The sequence below is a fragment of the Medicago truncatula genome, chromosome 6 (assembly GCF_003473485.1).
Source record: "Medicago truncatula cultivar Jemalong A17 chromosome 6, MtrunA17r5.0-ANR, whole genome shotgun sequence".
In the NCBI taxonomy this organism is placed as follows: Eukaryota; Viridiplantae; Streptophyta; class Magnoliopsida; order Fabales; family Fabaceae; genus Medicago; species Medicago truncatula.
In genome coordinates, this window is record NC_053047.1 from 18,058,770 (window position 1) to 18,074,014 (window position 15,245).

General features: G+C 35.1%; 1 long non-coding RNA gene, 1 other non-coding gene and 1 pseudogene across 2 annotated transcripts; 2 read left to right on the forward strand and 1 right to left on the reverse strand.

Moving 5' to 3' along the window:
• Positions 1-2,945: 2,945 nt before the first annotated feature.
• Positions 2,946-4,402, forward strand: LOC112422787 (uncharacterized). The gene is made up of 3 exons (XR_005642189.1): positions 2,946-3,171; positions 3,654-3,749; positions 3,842-4,402. It is a non-coding gene; the product is annotated as an uncharacterized lncRNA (long non-coding RNA).
• A 3,388-nt stretch (positions 4,403-7,790) lies between these two features.
• On the reverse strand, positions 7,791-12,810 carry LOC120576014 (uncharacterized; annotated as a pseudogene).
• On the forward strand, positions 12,338-12,444 carry LOC120576278 (small nucleolar RNA R71). The gene has a single exon (XR_005642356.1). It is a non-coding gene; the product is annotated as a small nucleolar RNA R71 (small nucleolar RNA).
• Positions 12,811-15,245: the final 2,435 nt, after the last annotated feature.

Here is a 15,245-nt window from a genome sequence, read left to right on the forward strand (position 1 = left end):
GTTGAATACAATTTAAAATTTCTAATTACTAAGATAATTTTGTTTTGGCTATGAGTGAACACATTCAGATTTCAGCTTCGGGTTTCAAAAGCAGACTTCACCTTTTGTTTTTTCTACTTCTGATTGTCATTTGGATTTCAAGTAAAAAGTTAAGAAAATTAAGTACTATACAAAGAATTTTGTATTATCAACCATAACTTATTTCAATTGAAACCCACATAGTTGGTAACCAATCGATTAATTACCATGTTTGAAATTCAATAGAAAGGATACACAATTATTTGTAATTATTATTTAGTAAATACTAAAATATTTTCAAAGTGAATGACAATTTAGTGGTAATAATAAAAATAACATTTTATTGTTTTCGTGAAGAAATCTTTAGACATGCGACTGAATCTTCACATAATTTAGATACAATAAAACATAAACAAGTTCATTCTTAATAATTTAATTGTGTATATAAACATTAATAGTTTTTACTAAATTTAATAGAGGTAGCAAACAACTTTTGTTGGAAGTCTAAAAATTCTTTTAATCCCACAAAAACGATATCATGTTTATTTATATAAATATTATAAAAAGATTTTTGAAAGAGAAAGAAAATTTGATGGTAATAATAAAGATAACATTTTACCGTTTCCGTAAAGAAATCCTTGAACTTGTATAAAGCGGCCCCAAACTAATCTAATAGTGAAAACTAGTGGTAACATAACATAAACATTTAATGTAATTAAAATAAGAACACAAATAGTCAAAACAAAATAAAAATGAATATCAATACATTTAACATATTGTTTATCTAAAAATATTATTAACGAAGATCCATTTTTTATCTAAAAAACATTATGTTTGATAAGAATTAATGGTAAGTAAAATCTTCCAATATGTAGTGAGCAACATTCATTTTATTGGTTTCTAATCAAACATTCGCAGTAAAATCATCAGCAAACATATTATCAAAATCACAACTCACTCACATTTATGGTTAAGAATCAAAGTTTATGTACCATTGTATCCTTTTTTCACACTAACACTAAAAGAACAAATGTGATTGAATATTATCACAAATACTTAAATAATAATCATCAAAGTTTCTAGTTTGCTCAAAAAGTACCATTACTTCAACACAAAATGAACTTTATACAAATGAAATATACAAACTTTTAACTAAAGTGAAAGTTAAAGTAGCGAAGAAAGAGTGAAAATGAAAAGAAGAAACTTACAAATTCTCATAAGTTGAAAGAGAACGTTGAAAACGCTTTGAAATTTTTTACTAAGACTAGTTTAGATTTTGATGAATTGTTGTAGAATTGTTAGGATTTCTTAAGGTTTTTTATGAATTGTTGTTGTTATGAATTTGTGATAGAATTGTTAAGATTAGTTTAGGTTTTGATCACCGATTTCCTTCATATAGATATGTCTTAGAATCAGAGTGATGTTCAGTTGAACAAAATGAAGGGTGATGAGAAGAATCAAATGTGATGGTTCCGTAAAAAAAAAGAATTCAAAGGTGCTGAGGAGGAGCGGGAGGACATGTTATTTTGGTCCTCAACCAAAAGCAGGTGTCCCAGGGACTGTTGAAGACAACCCAATTGAGATAAGCGACGAGGGAGATAATTAAATAATGTAATGGCTTGTAATAATCTTGAATTTGCCGCACATTTTGGAACATTTTGTTATTGAATAATCTTTAATAAACTTGTGTTTTGAATAAATTTGAAGTGAAATTGCGTATTGATCTTCGAAGCAAAATTGTGTATTGATTAAATTTCAGGCGAAATTGCTTATTTATTTAATTGGAAGCGAAATTGCGTATTTATTTAAATTTAAAATCATCTACGTTACATTACATTCTACCTAAATATATGTAGCATCATCATGTTGTTGTATTTAAATTAAATTCATGAAAGTTTACTGAAAATATTTTCACTAGAGTGTCTTATAAGAATGAAGAGAACACAACACATGTATTCAACAAAATCAACTATATATGTTATCATCGAATTCCCTCATATAATATGAGTCATCACATAATGAATGAGGTGCATTCCGTGACACTCATCTTATATGAAGGAATTCGATATCATAACTTATATAGGTGATTCTGCATAATACATGTTATGTTCTCTTAACCTTTTGACTTTTCTAAGGGGCATGCAAATCACTACATTCAGTATAAGACACTTCAATACCAACATCTTCAGCAAACTAATAAGAATTGAATTTAAATTCCAACAAAATAAAGACACTACCTAAACATAGAACTTTCGGGTGAATGCTTGAGACTTGGTTTTAACAGGTTTGATCTTATCCAATTTCAGAGGTAAGACAATTGTTGTAGTTGGAAGGTGTATTCTCTACCTAATCACGATCTTTTGGCGGAATCAAACTGTTGAGAATATCTTCAGTTGATCTCTGCAACGTGACAAACATATCGATCCACGAAACCATGATCTGCTGCCAAAAAATTGAGAACATGTTCATCACATCGTCGTCATTCTTTAATTCTAGTCGACTGAACGTTGGACGTTCATAACAAATGTATTTCACTCTCCTTGTGAGATATTTTAACGTGCCATTAATGTAACGAACCTTGAACATCTGAGGATTTCCACCGTTGAAGCGGATGCAAACACTGAACAAATCGGTCATTGTTTCAAACCTATACCATAAAAATTTAAACAATCATTGAAAAACTCATTCAAACATTTCATCAAACACTTGGAGTTCAAACTATACATAAATCCTAAAACTCATAACTATAACATAAAAATGCAAAAAATTTAACAAAATTAATCAACTTATATCTACTCTTAAAATGAATCATATACTCTTTGTAAATCTACTCAAAAACTAAAATTAAAAAAAAAATAGAAAACACCAAAATTTAAAATAACCCTAAAATTCAAAACTACAACATAAACATGATGCAAATATTTTGAATAAGCCTTGGTGAAAATCTCAACAAAAACTCTCTTTTCGATTTATGTCAGTTATCTTCTCCAATTCCCTTTCTACTTAAGCGAATCACCATTGTTGTTCTTTGATCATATCCAAATAACACAAAAGCCTATTCATTCTCAAACGGCGCAGATGCAGATCTGAAATTTGGGTTAAAAACTTAATTTCAGTTTTTCATGAGTTTTTGATCTATCTCCAGCAACAAAGGTTAGTCCTTATTTGGGAATTTGTTGTCCTAAATTGTTGGTAAAAAACACTTTAATTTTATATTTTTTTTTGTGTTGTTATGTGTGGTTTGCGTGCTTAGCCCGGTATTTCCGCAAGAATCGGACTGATGTCGTCAACCATGCAACATAACACTAAAACTTTGATCATGATGTAAATTTTATGATTACAATAGCTCAAATTTGCCAGAAGAACTAGTACCGTTTTGACTTTCATTTCTGATTTGTTGTTTATGTTAAGGCACACTAAAATTCTTTTTATATAAAACAGATTTTGATTATTATTTAAACTATTAATTACGCTTATTGATCGGTAGACCAAGAAATAGTTTATGATAGGTTGTAATTTTGACATGTAAAAAAAATTGTAGTTTTTTATAGTTGTTCAAAGCTTAATTTCTTCAAATTTGGATTGTTGTCATAGATTATTGTTTGAAAATTATTAATAGAGTAAATCTTGCCCAGGTAGCACCGATTATTATTAAAAGTTGTTCCCCATGTATTGGAAAAATGGTGGATTTTCAATCTGATTCGAATTTTGATGAAGAGGATTCGACAGAGGTGTGTATTTTTTTGTGTGTTTAAGATATTACAATTGATTGAAAAGGCAAAAATAATAATTGATTATTGGTTATTATGTAGGGATTGGATAGTTTGTCATTGTCTAAGGATGATTCTGATCGTGAAGATGTTATTAACGAGAATGAATATGAAATACCAGAGGAAACCATTGAAGGCAGTAGAAATGATGATGACAAGAGATGTAGGTTCGACGATTCTTATGTTGTGAATTGTTTGGAAGACATTTCAAGTATTAACTTCAAAGAATTAAGTTCAGAAGATGTTAAGAGATACCATTTTGTAGATGTTGCTGTAGCATTTACTTTTTATAATTGGTATGCTAGCTGTCATGGGTTTGCTGCAAGAAAAAGCATGGTAATGAGATGCAAAAGTGGTGAACTAACTCAACAGACACTTGTTTGTTATCGACAAGGGTTTATAGAGGAAAAAAGTTGCAGCTCATTAACTAGAAAGCGAGTACCGAAAGCTCGTGTGAGATGTGGTTGTGAAGCAAAATGTTGTGTTCACATTGATATCAATCCTCATAAAGACAAAATTAAATTAAAGTACATCTTTACATCAAAATAAAATAAAAATTGAAGTACACATTTAAGCATCAGAGTAAAACAAGGACCATGTCAATAAAGTTGATTTATTTTAAAAATTAATGTTATTATTAGTCTAACCAATCAGAAAGAAACGTGGCAATTATGTTGCAGGCTATCTGAAAAGGCTATTGTCTTAACTCCCAATTTGTCCTTTTATACTGTATCCATATAACAACTCCCATATCGATGTAACAACTCCCAGGAAAAAATATCATTCAAATAAACTATGTTCAATTTTATGCTAACATTTATAATTATTATACTAACACATTTTATCATTAAAATCAACACTATTACAAAAGTTCAAGATAAAAACAATAAAAATTTGAACGTAGAAACCAAATTTTGAGATAATTTTTTGCAGAGAAACTTTTAGTAACGTTTTTAACACGTCTGAAAGTTTAAGCAAAATTTTATAGGGAACAAAAATATATTTAACCCAAATACAAATAAAGACAAAATATAATTTTTTTTCACCTTATCATTAACATTTTTTTTGCATACAATTATTATTAAAAGTTCAATTACTATCCAGAAGCTGATTGTGAGAGTCTGAAGTTCACTCAGAGTCTTAAGATCATCAGAAGCGGCAGTAAAGAACCTAAAGTCAGTTATTATGGATATTTGAAGACACAAATATGCAGAAGATCACATGATTCAAACCTCAACCCTATGTAAACTACTTTGGACCTATCCAGTCGTAGTCTAAAACTAATTCACATGATTCAAACCTTAACCCTATGTAAACTACTTTGGATCTATCTGATGAGATAAAACCGCAAGTGCACGGTCTTACCGAAGTAGTATAAAAGAGTATCGTTCCGACAGGGAGTAGTTCAATTTAATTAATCTTTAGAGATGATTAGAAGAGAGAAGAGATTGTAGATTGGGGGTTTTTAAACGGTTGAAAGCAATATAATAAAAGAGCCTTGGGATCGTTGGTTTCATCTAAATAACAAGTCCCTCTCAAACCGAAACCATAAGCTTATAATGTTATGTTAGACCTAATTTCTCAAGACAGTTTCTCTTAAGTTCCTCTAGCAACCAAGCCTATTTCGCTGACTTGATTACTATTGGATTTTGGTTCCTCTAACAACCAAGCCTATTTCGCTGACTTGGTTGTTATTAGTTCCCTTGAAGATCGAAACTATATGTCTCAAAGATTGCAAAGCCTATTTCGCTGACTTTGCAATCCTTGTCTGAATTCACTTGTTCGAATATCAAAGCTCCACTTTCGTTTTATGAATTGATATTTGGAATAATGGACGAACAATTATCAAACCCTCCACTTTCGTTTCCACAGTTTGATAATGGTTAATCCATGTTAAGACGGTGAATTCAGATAAGAAACTAGGGTTACATAAGATTAAGGCTTAGGGCTTGGTTTGATTAGGATTATGTCATTTAGACTTATCCAACAATCCCAAGACAAGAAGAAGTCTACTCACTCATGTTCATCGTAGACATGGGGGAGAAGAGAGAAAGCATGAAAGTAAAAGACAGGAAAATAAAGGAAAGGAAAAGAACTTTATTGAAAAGCAATTGTCACTTATTGTATTCCAAGTAAAGATGAATATTTAGTGATGGCTAGCTACTCTATTTATAGTACACAATTGACTTAAAATCTAAGCAAGTATATTCCTAGAATATTCCTCGGTAGATTGTGCGCCAAAATAGAATAGCTTGGAGTCAAAGCAAAAGCAGCAAAAGGCATCTGGAGGGTGGCACGGCCGTGCCAAGGCTAGCACGGGCCGTGCCAAGCTTCTGACTTGTGGGAGATATATTTTGTTTCCCAATCTTCATATTTTTGTGTCCAATCTGCTCCAAATCCCTTTCTTTTGCTCCAAGACTCTCTCCATCCAATATTCTTCCCTGAAATATAATAAATTGCATTTTAAAGTAAACTATTCTAAAAAGGAAATAATACTAATATAAAACTAAATAAAATCTAAATAAAACTAAACTAAAAAGCATATTAAAATAACATATAATTGACTCATCAAACTCCCCCATACTTGAATCTTTGCTTGTCCTCAAGCAAAAGGCATAAACATAGTAGCATCAACAGTTAAATCAAATGACAATTAAATTAAAGCACATGTCTCCTCAAGGGCTTAAATCCCAAATGTACACTAATCACAAACTCAAGTATTTCTTGAAATCTTTATTCTACCCAACGATCAAGTTTTAAGTGAGTGTGTGTTGTGAAGTCCAACCCTTTTCTTGCTCCTGTATAAGATAGGCATAATGAGGAAACATGGTCTAATCCTAGCACTAAACTAACCAAGAAAAATTCCTTCTACAATTCATATAAGAGAGATGGGAGTTTTTTGAGAATCTTTGTTCTTTTGCCATATGCACATTTTAAGTTCTTTATTTAAGGAACAACATTTTCACGTAGGAGGTTGGAGGGCCTACCCCCTTCCCCAATCTAGATTCAATGGTATTCCTTAAAACATCGTCTTCACATAGGAAGTCGGAGGGCCTACCTCCTTCCCCAATCTAGTTTCAACAATGCTTTTTAAAGTTTTTCTCAAGATAACAATCACCTTCACGTAGGAAGTCGGAGGGCCTACCTCCTTCCCCAATCTAGATTTAGTGATGAGATCTTGGAATTATTTGGCTTTTTGGCTTTTTATGGTCTCCCTTATACTCACTTATACTACTGGCGCTTTGAGAATTTTTAAAGGTTAATGCACCACTAAGATTAAAACGTGTTTCCTTAAATTACCTATTCATACACTTACTCAAGGGAAGCAACTTTGTGTTTTTCTCATTGAAGAACTTTATTCACTTTAAAACAAGATGTGGGTATATCAAGAAGGCTTAAAACACAAGAGTTTGCTTTCATGTACAAGAATCAACAAAATAAGAGGAGACAATGAAAATTTTTGTGTCATGATGTTTTCAATAAAAATTAGCTTCTTAATCATGCCTTTTACAATAAAACAAAACAAAAGAATAAAGTTCAAGGGAGTTTGGAAACACTACGACTAAAGACACTTTATTAGGCTCCCCCCATACTTAGGAGAAGCATTGTCCTCAATGATTCAAATGATAGAAACGAAAGAAATAAGGAAAAAGTGAGAAAGGGTGCGGAAAGCTCACAATTTGTCGAAATTTTAAACTCCGGAGGCCTTCAGGTTGGCACGGCCGTGCCAGATGTAGCACGGGCCGTGCCAGCATTCTGCCAACTTTATTGAAGATGTGGTTGTGTTTCTTGGCACGGCCGTGCCAAGTCAAGCACGGGCCGTGCCACCTTTCTGGTTCTTGGAACTTTGATTTTCTTGCGTTTCTTAATCAATCTCGGACACTTACCTACAAAATAAAGAGAAATAACAGAAAAACAAAGAAAGCAATTAAATTGGTGGGTTGCCTCCCACGAAGCGCTCTTTTAACGTCACTAGCTTGACGAAGGTGAGGATGAAAATCCTTAAGGTGGGTCACTAAGGGTGAAATCAGCCACTACTTCATTTACTTCTCCGGTATTATAGATTTTAAGCCGTTGGCCATTAACTGTGAAGGATCCTGTTTCTTCAGAAAAGATTTCAATCGCCCCATAAGGGTAGACTGTGCGAACTTGGAAAGGACCGGACCATCGTGATCGTAGTTTACCTGGAAAGAGCTTTAGCCTAGAGTTAAAGAGCAGCATAAGGTCACCACTTTTGAAGTGCCTTTTGATGATTTTCTTGTCATGCCAGGTCTTAGTTCTCTCTTTGTAAATGCGGGCATTCTCGTAGGCATCCATCCTAAGTTCTTCTAGCTCGTTTAATTGAAGTTTTCTTTTGTTACCGGCTAAATTGGGATCTAAGTTGAGGTTTCTAATTGCCCAATAGGCCTTATGCTCGAGCTCAACAGGAAGGTGACAAGATTTCCCATAGACAAGTTTAAAAGGGGTCATCCCAATGGGAGTTTTATAAGCCGTTCGATAGGCCCAAAGGGCATCGTCAAGCTTATTTGACCAATCTGTTCTAGAGGTGGAAACAGTTTTTTCAAGGATAGCTTTAATTTGTCTGTTTGAGACCTCCACTTGTCCGCTAGTTTGGGGGTGATAGGGTGTCGCAATTTTGTGCCTCACTCCAAGTTTTTGCAAAAGTTTTTCAAAATGTCTTGAAATGAAGTGAGACCCTCCATCGCTTATCACAACTCGTGGCACTCCGAATCTAGGGAAAATGACTTTCTTAAACATTTTTATAACCACCTGTGCATCATTAGTGGGGGAAGCAATGGCCTCAACCCATTTGGACACATAGTCAACGGCTACTAATATGTACTGATTCCCAAGAGAGGAAGGGAAAGGTCCCATAAAGTCAATACCCCAAACATCAAAAATTTCCACTTCAAGGATGTTATTCAAAGGCATTTCATTTCTTTTAGTGATGCTACCGGTGCGTTGACATTTGTCACATTTAGAGATAAAGAGATGCACATCTTTGAAAAGTGATGGCCACCAGAAACCAGAATGAAGAATTTTGAAAGAAGTCTTTTGTGTACTAGCGTGGCCGCCATAAGAAGAGGAGTGACAATGAGTTAGAATACTACTTACCTCGTTTTCAGGAATGCATTGCCTAAAAATCCCATCTGAGCCTCTTCTGAAGAGGTAGGGCTCGTCCCAATAGTAGTGCTTGAGATCATTGAAGAATTTCTTCTTTTGTTGGTAGTTTAACTCGGGCGGTAGTACTCCTGCTGCAAGAAAGTTAACAAAATCTGCATACCAAGGTGCGTCAGTTTGTGCCAATAAGAATAGTTGGTCATCTGGGAATGAGTCATCCAAGGGTAACTCATCCTTATTGGTCTCCCGAAGTCGGGACAAGTGGTCAGCGACAACATTTTCTGCGCCCTTTTTATCTTTTATTTCAAGGTCAAATTCTTGGAGGAGCAAAATCCATCGGATCAATCTCGGTTTGGCATCTTTTTTGTTTAGCAAGTATTTTATGGCCGAGTGATCTGTATAAACAATGATTTTTGATCCCACCAAGTATTGCCGAAATTTGTCAATGGCGTAGACAACCGCTAGCAATTCTTTTTCTGTCGTGGCATAGTTTACCTGTGCCCCATCTAGGGTCTTACTGGCGTAGTATATGGCATGCATCTTTTTGTCCTTTCTTTGACCTAATACTGCCCCAACCGCATAGTCGCTTGCATCACACATTATTTCAAAAGGCAAGTTCCAATCTGGTGGTTGTATGATTGGGGCGGTAATTAGTGCTTCCTTCAACCTGCAAAATGCCTGCAAACAAGAATCATCAAAGGCAAAGTCTGCATCTTTGAGAAGCAGGCTGGTTAGTGGCTTAGTGATTGATGAGAAATCTTTGATGAAACGACAGTAGAACCCTGCATGTCCTAGGAAACTTCTAATTTCTTTGACTGAGGTGGGAGGTAGCATTTTTTCAATAATTTCGATTTTTGCTTTGTCTACCTCTATACCTCTGTCGGAAACCAAGTGTCCTAGGACAATTCCTTCTCTTACCATGAAGTGACATTTCTCCCAATTTAAGACTAGGTTCACCTGTTCACATCTTTCCAAAACTTTTTCAAGGTTAGTCAAACAATCATCAAAATTAGAACCATGCACAAAAAAATCATCCATAAAGACTTCCATTATTTTTTCAACGAAGTCAGAAAAAATAGACATCATGCATCTTTGAAAAGTAGCAGGGGCATTACAGAGACCAAAAGGCATTCTTCTATAGGCAAAGGTCCCGAAGGGACATGTAAAAGTTGTCTTTTCTTGGTCATTAGGGTGAATGGGTATTTGGAAAAATCCGGAATAGCCATCTAGGTAACAAAAATGCGAATGCTTAGCTAACCTTTCTAACATTTGGTCTATAAAAGGGAGAGGGAAGTGATCTTTACGGGTTGCTTTATTAAGCTTCCTATAGTCAATACACATTCTCCAACCGGTGACGGTTCTAGTGGCAATGGATTCATTTTTATCATTTTTAATAACTGTGAGACCACCCTTCTTTGGTACAACTTGCACGGGGCTAACCCATTTGGAGTCAGAAATTGGATAAATAACACCTGCATCTAGGAGTTTTAAGACTTCCTTTTTCACAACCTCTTTCATATTGGGATTTAGTCTTCTTTGGTGTTCAATGGAGGGTTTATAGTCTTCTTCAAGAAGTATCCTATGCATGCATAATGAAGGATTTATTCCTTTAATGTCATCAATGGTGTAACCTATGGCTTTAGGATATTTCTTGAGGACATAAAGCAATTTTTCAGTTTCTACTTCATCGAGACTTGCATTTACAATAACAGGATAAGTGGAGTTAGGGCCCAAGAATTCATACCTTAGATTCGATGGAAGTGTTTTGAGTTCTACTTTCGGTGCCTCCTTGGGTAGAAGTGTTGGTTCTTCTTTTACTAACTCCTCCACACTTAGACCTTTCATTGGAAGAGTTCTATCTAACAGTTCTTCATAAGCCTTTGCCTCTCCTTCCAGTTTTGTACCTGCATTGTTAACCAAGCATACTTCCAGACCATCATGTGCAGTTGATGCTAAAGAGCATTCTTTCACGCAATGGTCGATTATGTCTATCATGCAACAAGAGTCCTTAATGGAGGGACCTTTCATTAGTTTAGCAAGTTCAAATTCAACAGTTTCCTTACCTACATTGAAGGCAAGCTTACCCTTTTTTACATCAATGATAGCTCCTGCAGTGGCAAGGAAAGGTCTTCCCAAAAGAATTGGTACTTGGTTGTCTTCTTCCATTTCCATCACAACAAAATCGGCGGGGATATATACCTCTCCTACCTTAACGGGGACATCTTCTATGATTCCAGCTGGATACTTAACAGAACGGTCTGCTAGTTGTAGGGTCATCCTTGTTGATTTAAGTTCCCCTATTCCCAACCTCTCATAAAGTGATAAGGGCATTAAGCTGACACTGGCTCGTAGATCGCACATAGCTTTCTTCACAATTTCCGACCCTATGACACAAGGTATGGAAAAACTACCGGGATCTTTAACCTTTGGTGGCAATTTATTTTGGATGATGGCACTACATTCTTCTGTAAGGTTAACCGTCTCACTTTCCTCAATCTTTCTTTTTTTTAGAGAGGATTTCTTTCAAAAATTTAGCATATGTGGGCATTTGGGTTAGGACCTCGGTAAATGGCACATCAATATATATCTTGTTCATCATCTCTATGAACTTTTTGAATTGCTCATCTAGCTTTGATTTGGCAAACCTTTGAGGGAAGGGGATTTTTGGCTTAAAGGGAGGTGGCGTGTTTTCCTCAACTCGTGGTTCCTCTCTTTCTGCTCTGGTTTCCCTAGATGGTGGTTCGCGGATTTCCTTCTCACTGTTATCGGTCTCGGTTCTCCTTATGGGGTCTTCGAGTGGCTTACCACTCCTAAGTGTGACAGCATTCATTTTATTGGGGTGGTTAACCTTACGAACTACCTGGGAGAGTTGAGTTTCAGAAATTTTGTTGTGAGAGGAGATGGAGTCTATCTTTGTTGTGAGAGTAGCAAGAGAGTTGTTCAAAAGTCTAGTTTGGTCCTTGAGCTCTTGGAGCTGTTCGGATTGTTTAAGAAAATAGTTTTCCATTAAAAGTTCAATGTGAGATTTTTGAACAACTCTTTGGCCATTCTGAACAAAATTTAACTGCTCAACACTACTTAGTTTGCAATCGGTGTTAGAATGACTAGATAGGCCACATGCTTCACAAGGAGGTGAGAAGGTAGGTGTGCTCATGCGATCAAGTCTTTGAGATAATGCATTCACCTTGGTAGATAAATAGTCAATGGAAGAGGTTTCATCCATACCTGCCTCTTTTTTAGAGGGCGAAGGATCGATGGTTGCTTTTTCTTCTGTCCATTGGAAGAGGTTTAGAGCCATGTTCTCAATTAACGCATAAGCTGTTGTGAAGTCTTTGTTCATTAGGGCACCACCTGCAGCTGCATCAATAGTCAATTTAGTGCTAGATGTTAGACCATTATAAAAGGTGTGGATGATTAACCATTTTTCTAGACCGTGATGGGGACAGCGTCTAAGTATTTCTTTAAAACGTTCCCACACATCGAAAAGAGATTCCCCATTCTTTTGAGTAAATTGGTAAAGCTTTCCCCTAAGTTGGGCAGTTTTGGATGGGGGAAAGAAACGACAAAGGAATTCTCTCCTCAGTTGGTCCCATGAGGTAATGGAACCAGGTTTCAAAGAATTGAACCAATTGCTGGCTTTATCTTTTAGAGAAAAAGGGAAGAGATGTAGCCTGACAGTTTCTTGGTCGTCTTTGCAAGTTACACTAAGTCTCCAAAAGGTTGAGATATGTAAATTTGGGTCCTCGGAAGGTGATCCAGAGAACTAGTTTTGTTGCACCAGAATTAGTAGTGCAGGTTTTATTTTGAAGTTGCTACCTTGAACTGTTGGGTAGACTATAATAGTGCATGGCTCATCCGAAGAAGGGATTGAATACTCCTTAAGAGTGCGTTCCTCAGCCATGTTATCTATTATCTTTAAGCCACCCGAATCAAGTGTAGGAAAGAGAAGAAGGGAAGAAGAGGGGAGAGAAAAGAGTTCTAATCACAAAGAAAGAATTAATTAAATTAGTTTACTCCCCGGCAGCGGCGCCAAAAACTTGATGAGATAAAACCGCAAGTGCACGGTCTTACCGAAGTAGTATAAAAGAGTATCGTTCCGACAGGGAGTAGTTCAATTTAATTAATCTTTAGAGATGATTAGAAGAGAGAAGAGATTGTAGATTGGGGGTTTTTAAACGGTTGAAAGCAATATAATAAAAGAGCCTTGGGATCGTTGGTTTCATCTAAATAACAAGTCCCTCTCAAACCGAAACCATAAGCTTATAATGTTATGTTAGACCTAATTTCTCAAGACAGTTTCTCTTAAGTTCCTCTAGCAACCAAGCCTATTTCGCTGACTTGATTACTATTGGATTTTGGTTCCTCTAACAACCAAGCCTATTTCGCTGACTTGATTGTTATTAGTTCCCTTGAAGATCGAAACTATATGTCTCAAAGATTGCAAAGCCTATTTCGCTGACTTTGCAATCCTTGTCTGAATTCACTTGTTCGAATATCAAAGCTCCACTTTCGTTTTATGAATTGATATTTGGAATAATGGACGAACAATTATCAAACCCTCCACTTTCGTTTCCACAGTTTGATAATGGTTAATCCATGTTAAGACGGTGAATTCAGATAAGAAACTAGGGTTACATAAGATTAAGGCTTAGGGCTTGGTTTGATTAGGATTATGTCATTTAGACTTATCCAACAATCCCAAGACAAGAAGAAGTCTACTCACTCATGTTCATCGTAGACATGGGGGAGAAGAGAGAAAGCATGAAAGTAAAAGACAGGAAAATAAAGGAAAGGAAAAGAACTTTATTGAAAAGCAATTGTCACTTATTGTATTCCAAGTAAAGATGAATATTTAGTGATGGCTAGCTACTCTATTTATAGTACACAATTGACTTAAAATCTAAGCAAGTATATTCCTAGAATATTCCTCGGTAGATTGTGCGCCAAAATAGAATAGCTTGGAGTCAAAGCAAAAGCAGCAAAAGGCATCTGGAGGGTGGCACGGCCGTGCCAAGCTTCTGACTTGTGGGAGATATATTTTGTTTCCCAATCTTCATATTTTTGTGTCCAATCTGCTCCAAATCCCTTTCTTTTGCTCCAAGACTCTCTCCATCCAATATTCTTCCCTGAAATATAATAAATTGCATTTTAAAGTAAACTATTCTAAAAAGGAAATAATACTAATATAAAACTAAATAAAATCTAAATAAAACTAAACTAAAAAGCATATTAAAATAACATATAATTGACTCATCACTATCCAATCAGAATCTCTAACTAATTCACACAACTAAAACCCTAAACCTAGCTCACCTACTTCGACTTATCTAGAGAAATCTAAATCTAATTCACATAATTCAATCACTAACCCTAAGTAAACTACTTTGGACCTATTCAGTCGTAGTCAAAAACTAATTCACATGATTCAAACCTTAACCCTATGTAAACTACTTTGGATCTATCCAATCAGAATCTCTAACTAATTCACACAACTAAAACCCTAACCCTAGCTCAACTACTTCGACTTATCTAGAGAAATCTAAATCTAATTCACATAATTCAATCACTAACCCTAAGTAAACTACTTGGGACCTATCCAGTCGTAGTCTAAAACTAATTCACATAATTCAAACCTTAACCCTATGTAAACTACTTTGGATCTATCCAATCAGAATCTCTAACTAATTCACACAACTAAAACCCTAACCCTAGCTCAACTACTTCGACTTATCTAGAAAAATCTAAATCTAATTCACATAATCCAATCACTAACCCTAAGTAAACTACTTTGGACCTATCCAGTCGTAGTCTAAAACTAATTCACATGATTCAAACCTTAACCCTATGTAAACTACTTTGGACCTATCCAATCAGAATCTCTAACTAATTCACACAACTAAAACCCTAACCCTAGCTCGACTACTTCGACTTGTCTAGAGAAATCTAAATCTAATTCACATAATTCAATCACTAACCCTAAGTAAACTACTTTGGACCTATTCAATCAGAATATCTAACTAATTCCCACAAATAAAATCCTAACCCTAACCCTAGCTCAAGTACTACAACGTATCCAGAGAAATCTAAATCTAATTCACATAATTCAAACACTAACCTTTTTTTTTGGTCGAAATTCAAACACTAACCTTAAGTAAACTACTTTAGACATATCAATGCAATTTAGATCCCTAGTACCTATCTAGTCAAAATCTATATTCAATTCACATAACTGAAACCCGAACCCTACCTAAAACTTTTATATTTTTAGTGCTTCAAAATTCACATTTAATTTATATTTTGCTAAAAAAATTATATATTTGTGGGAAAATTGTTAAA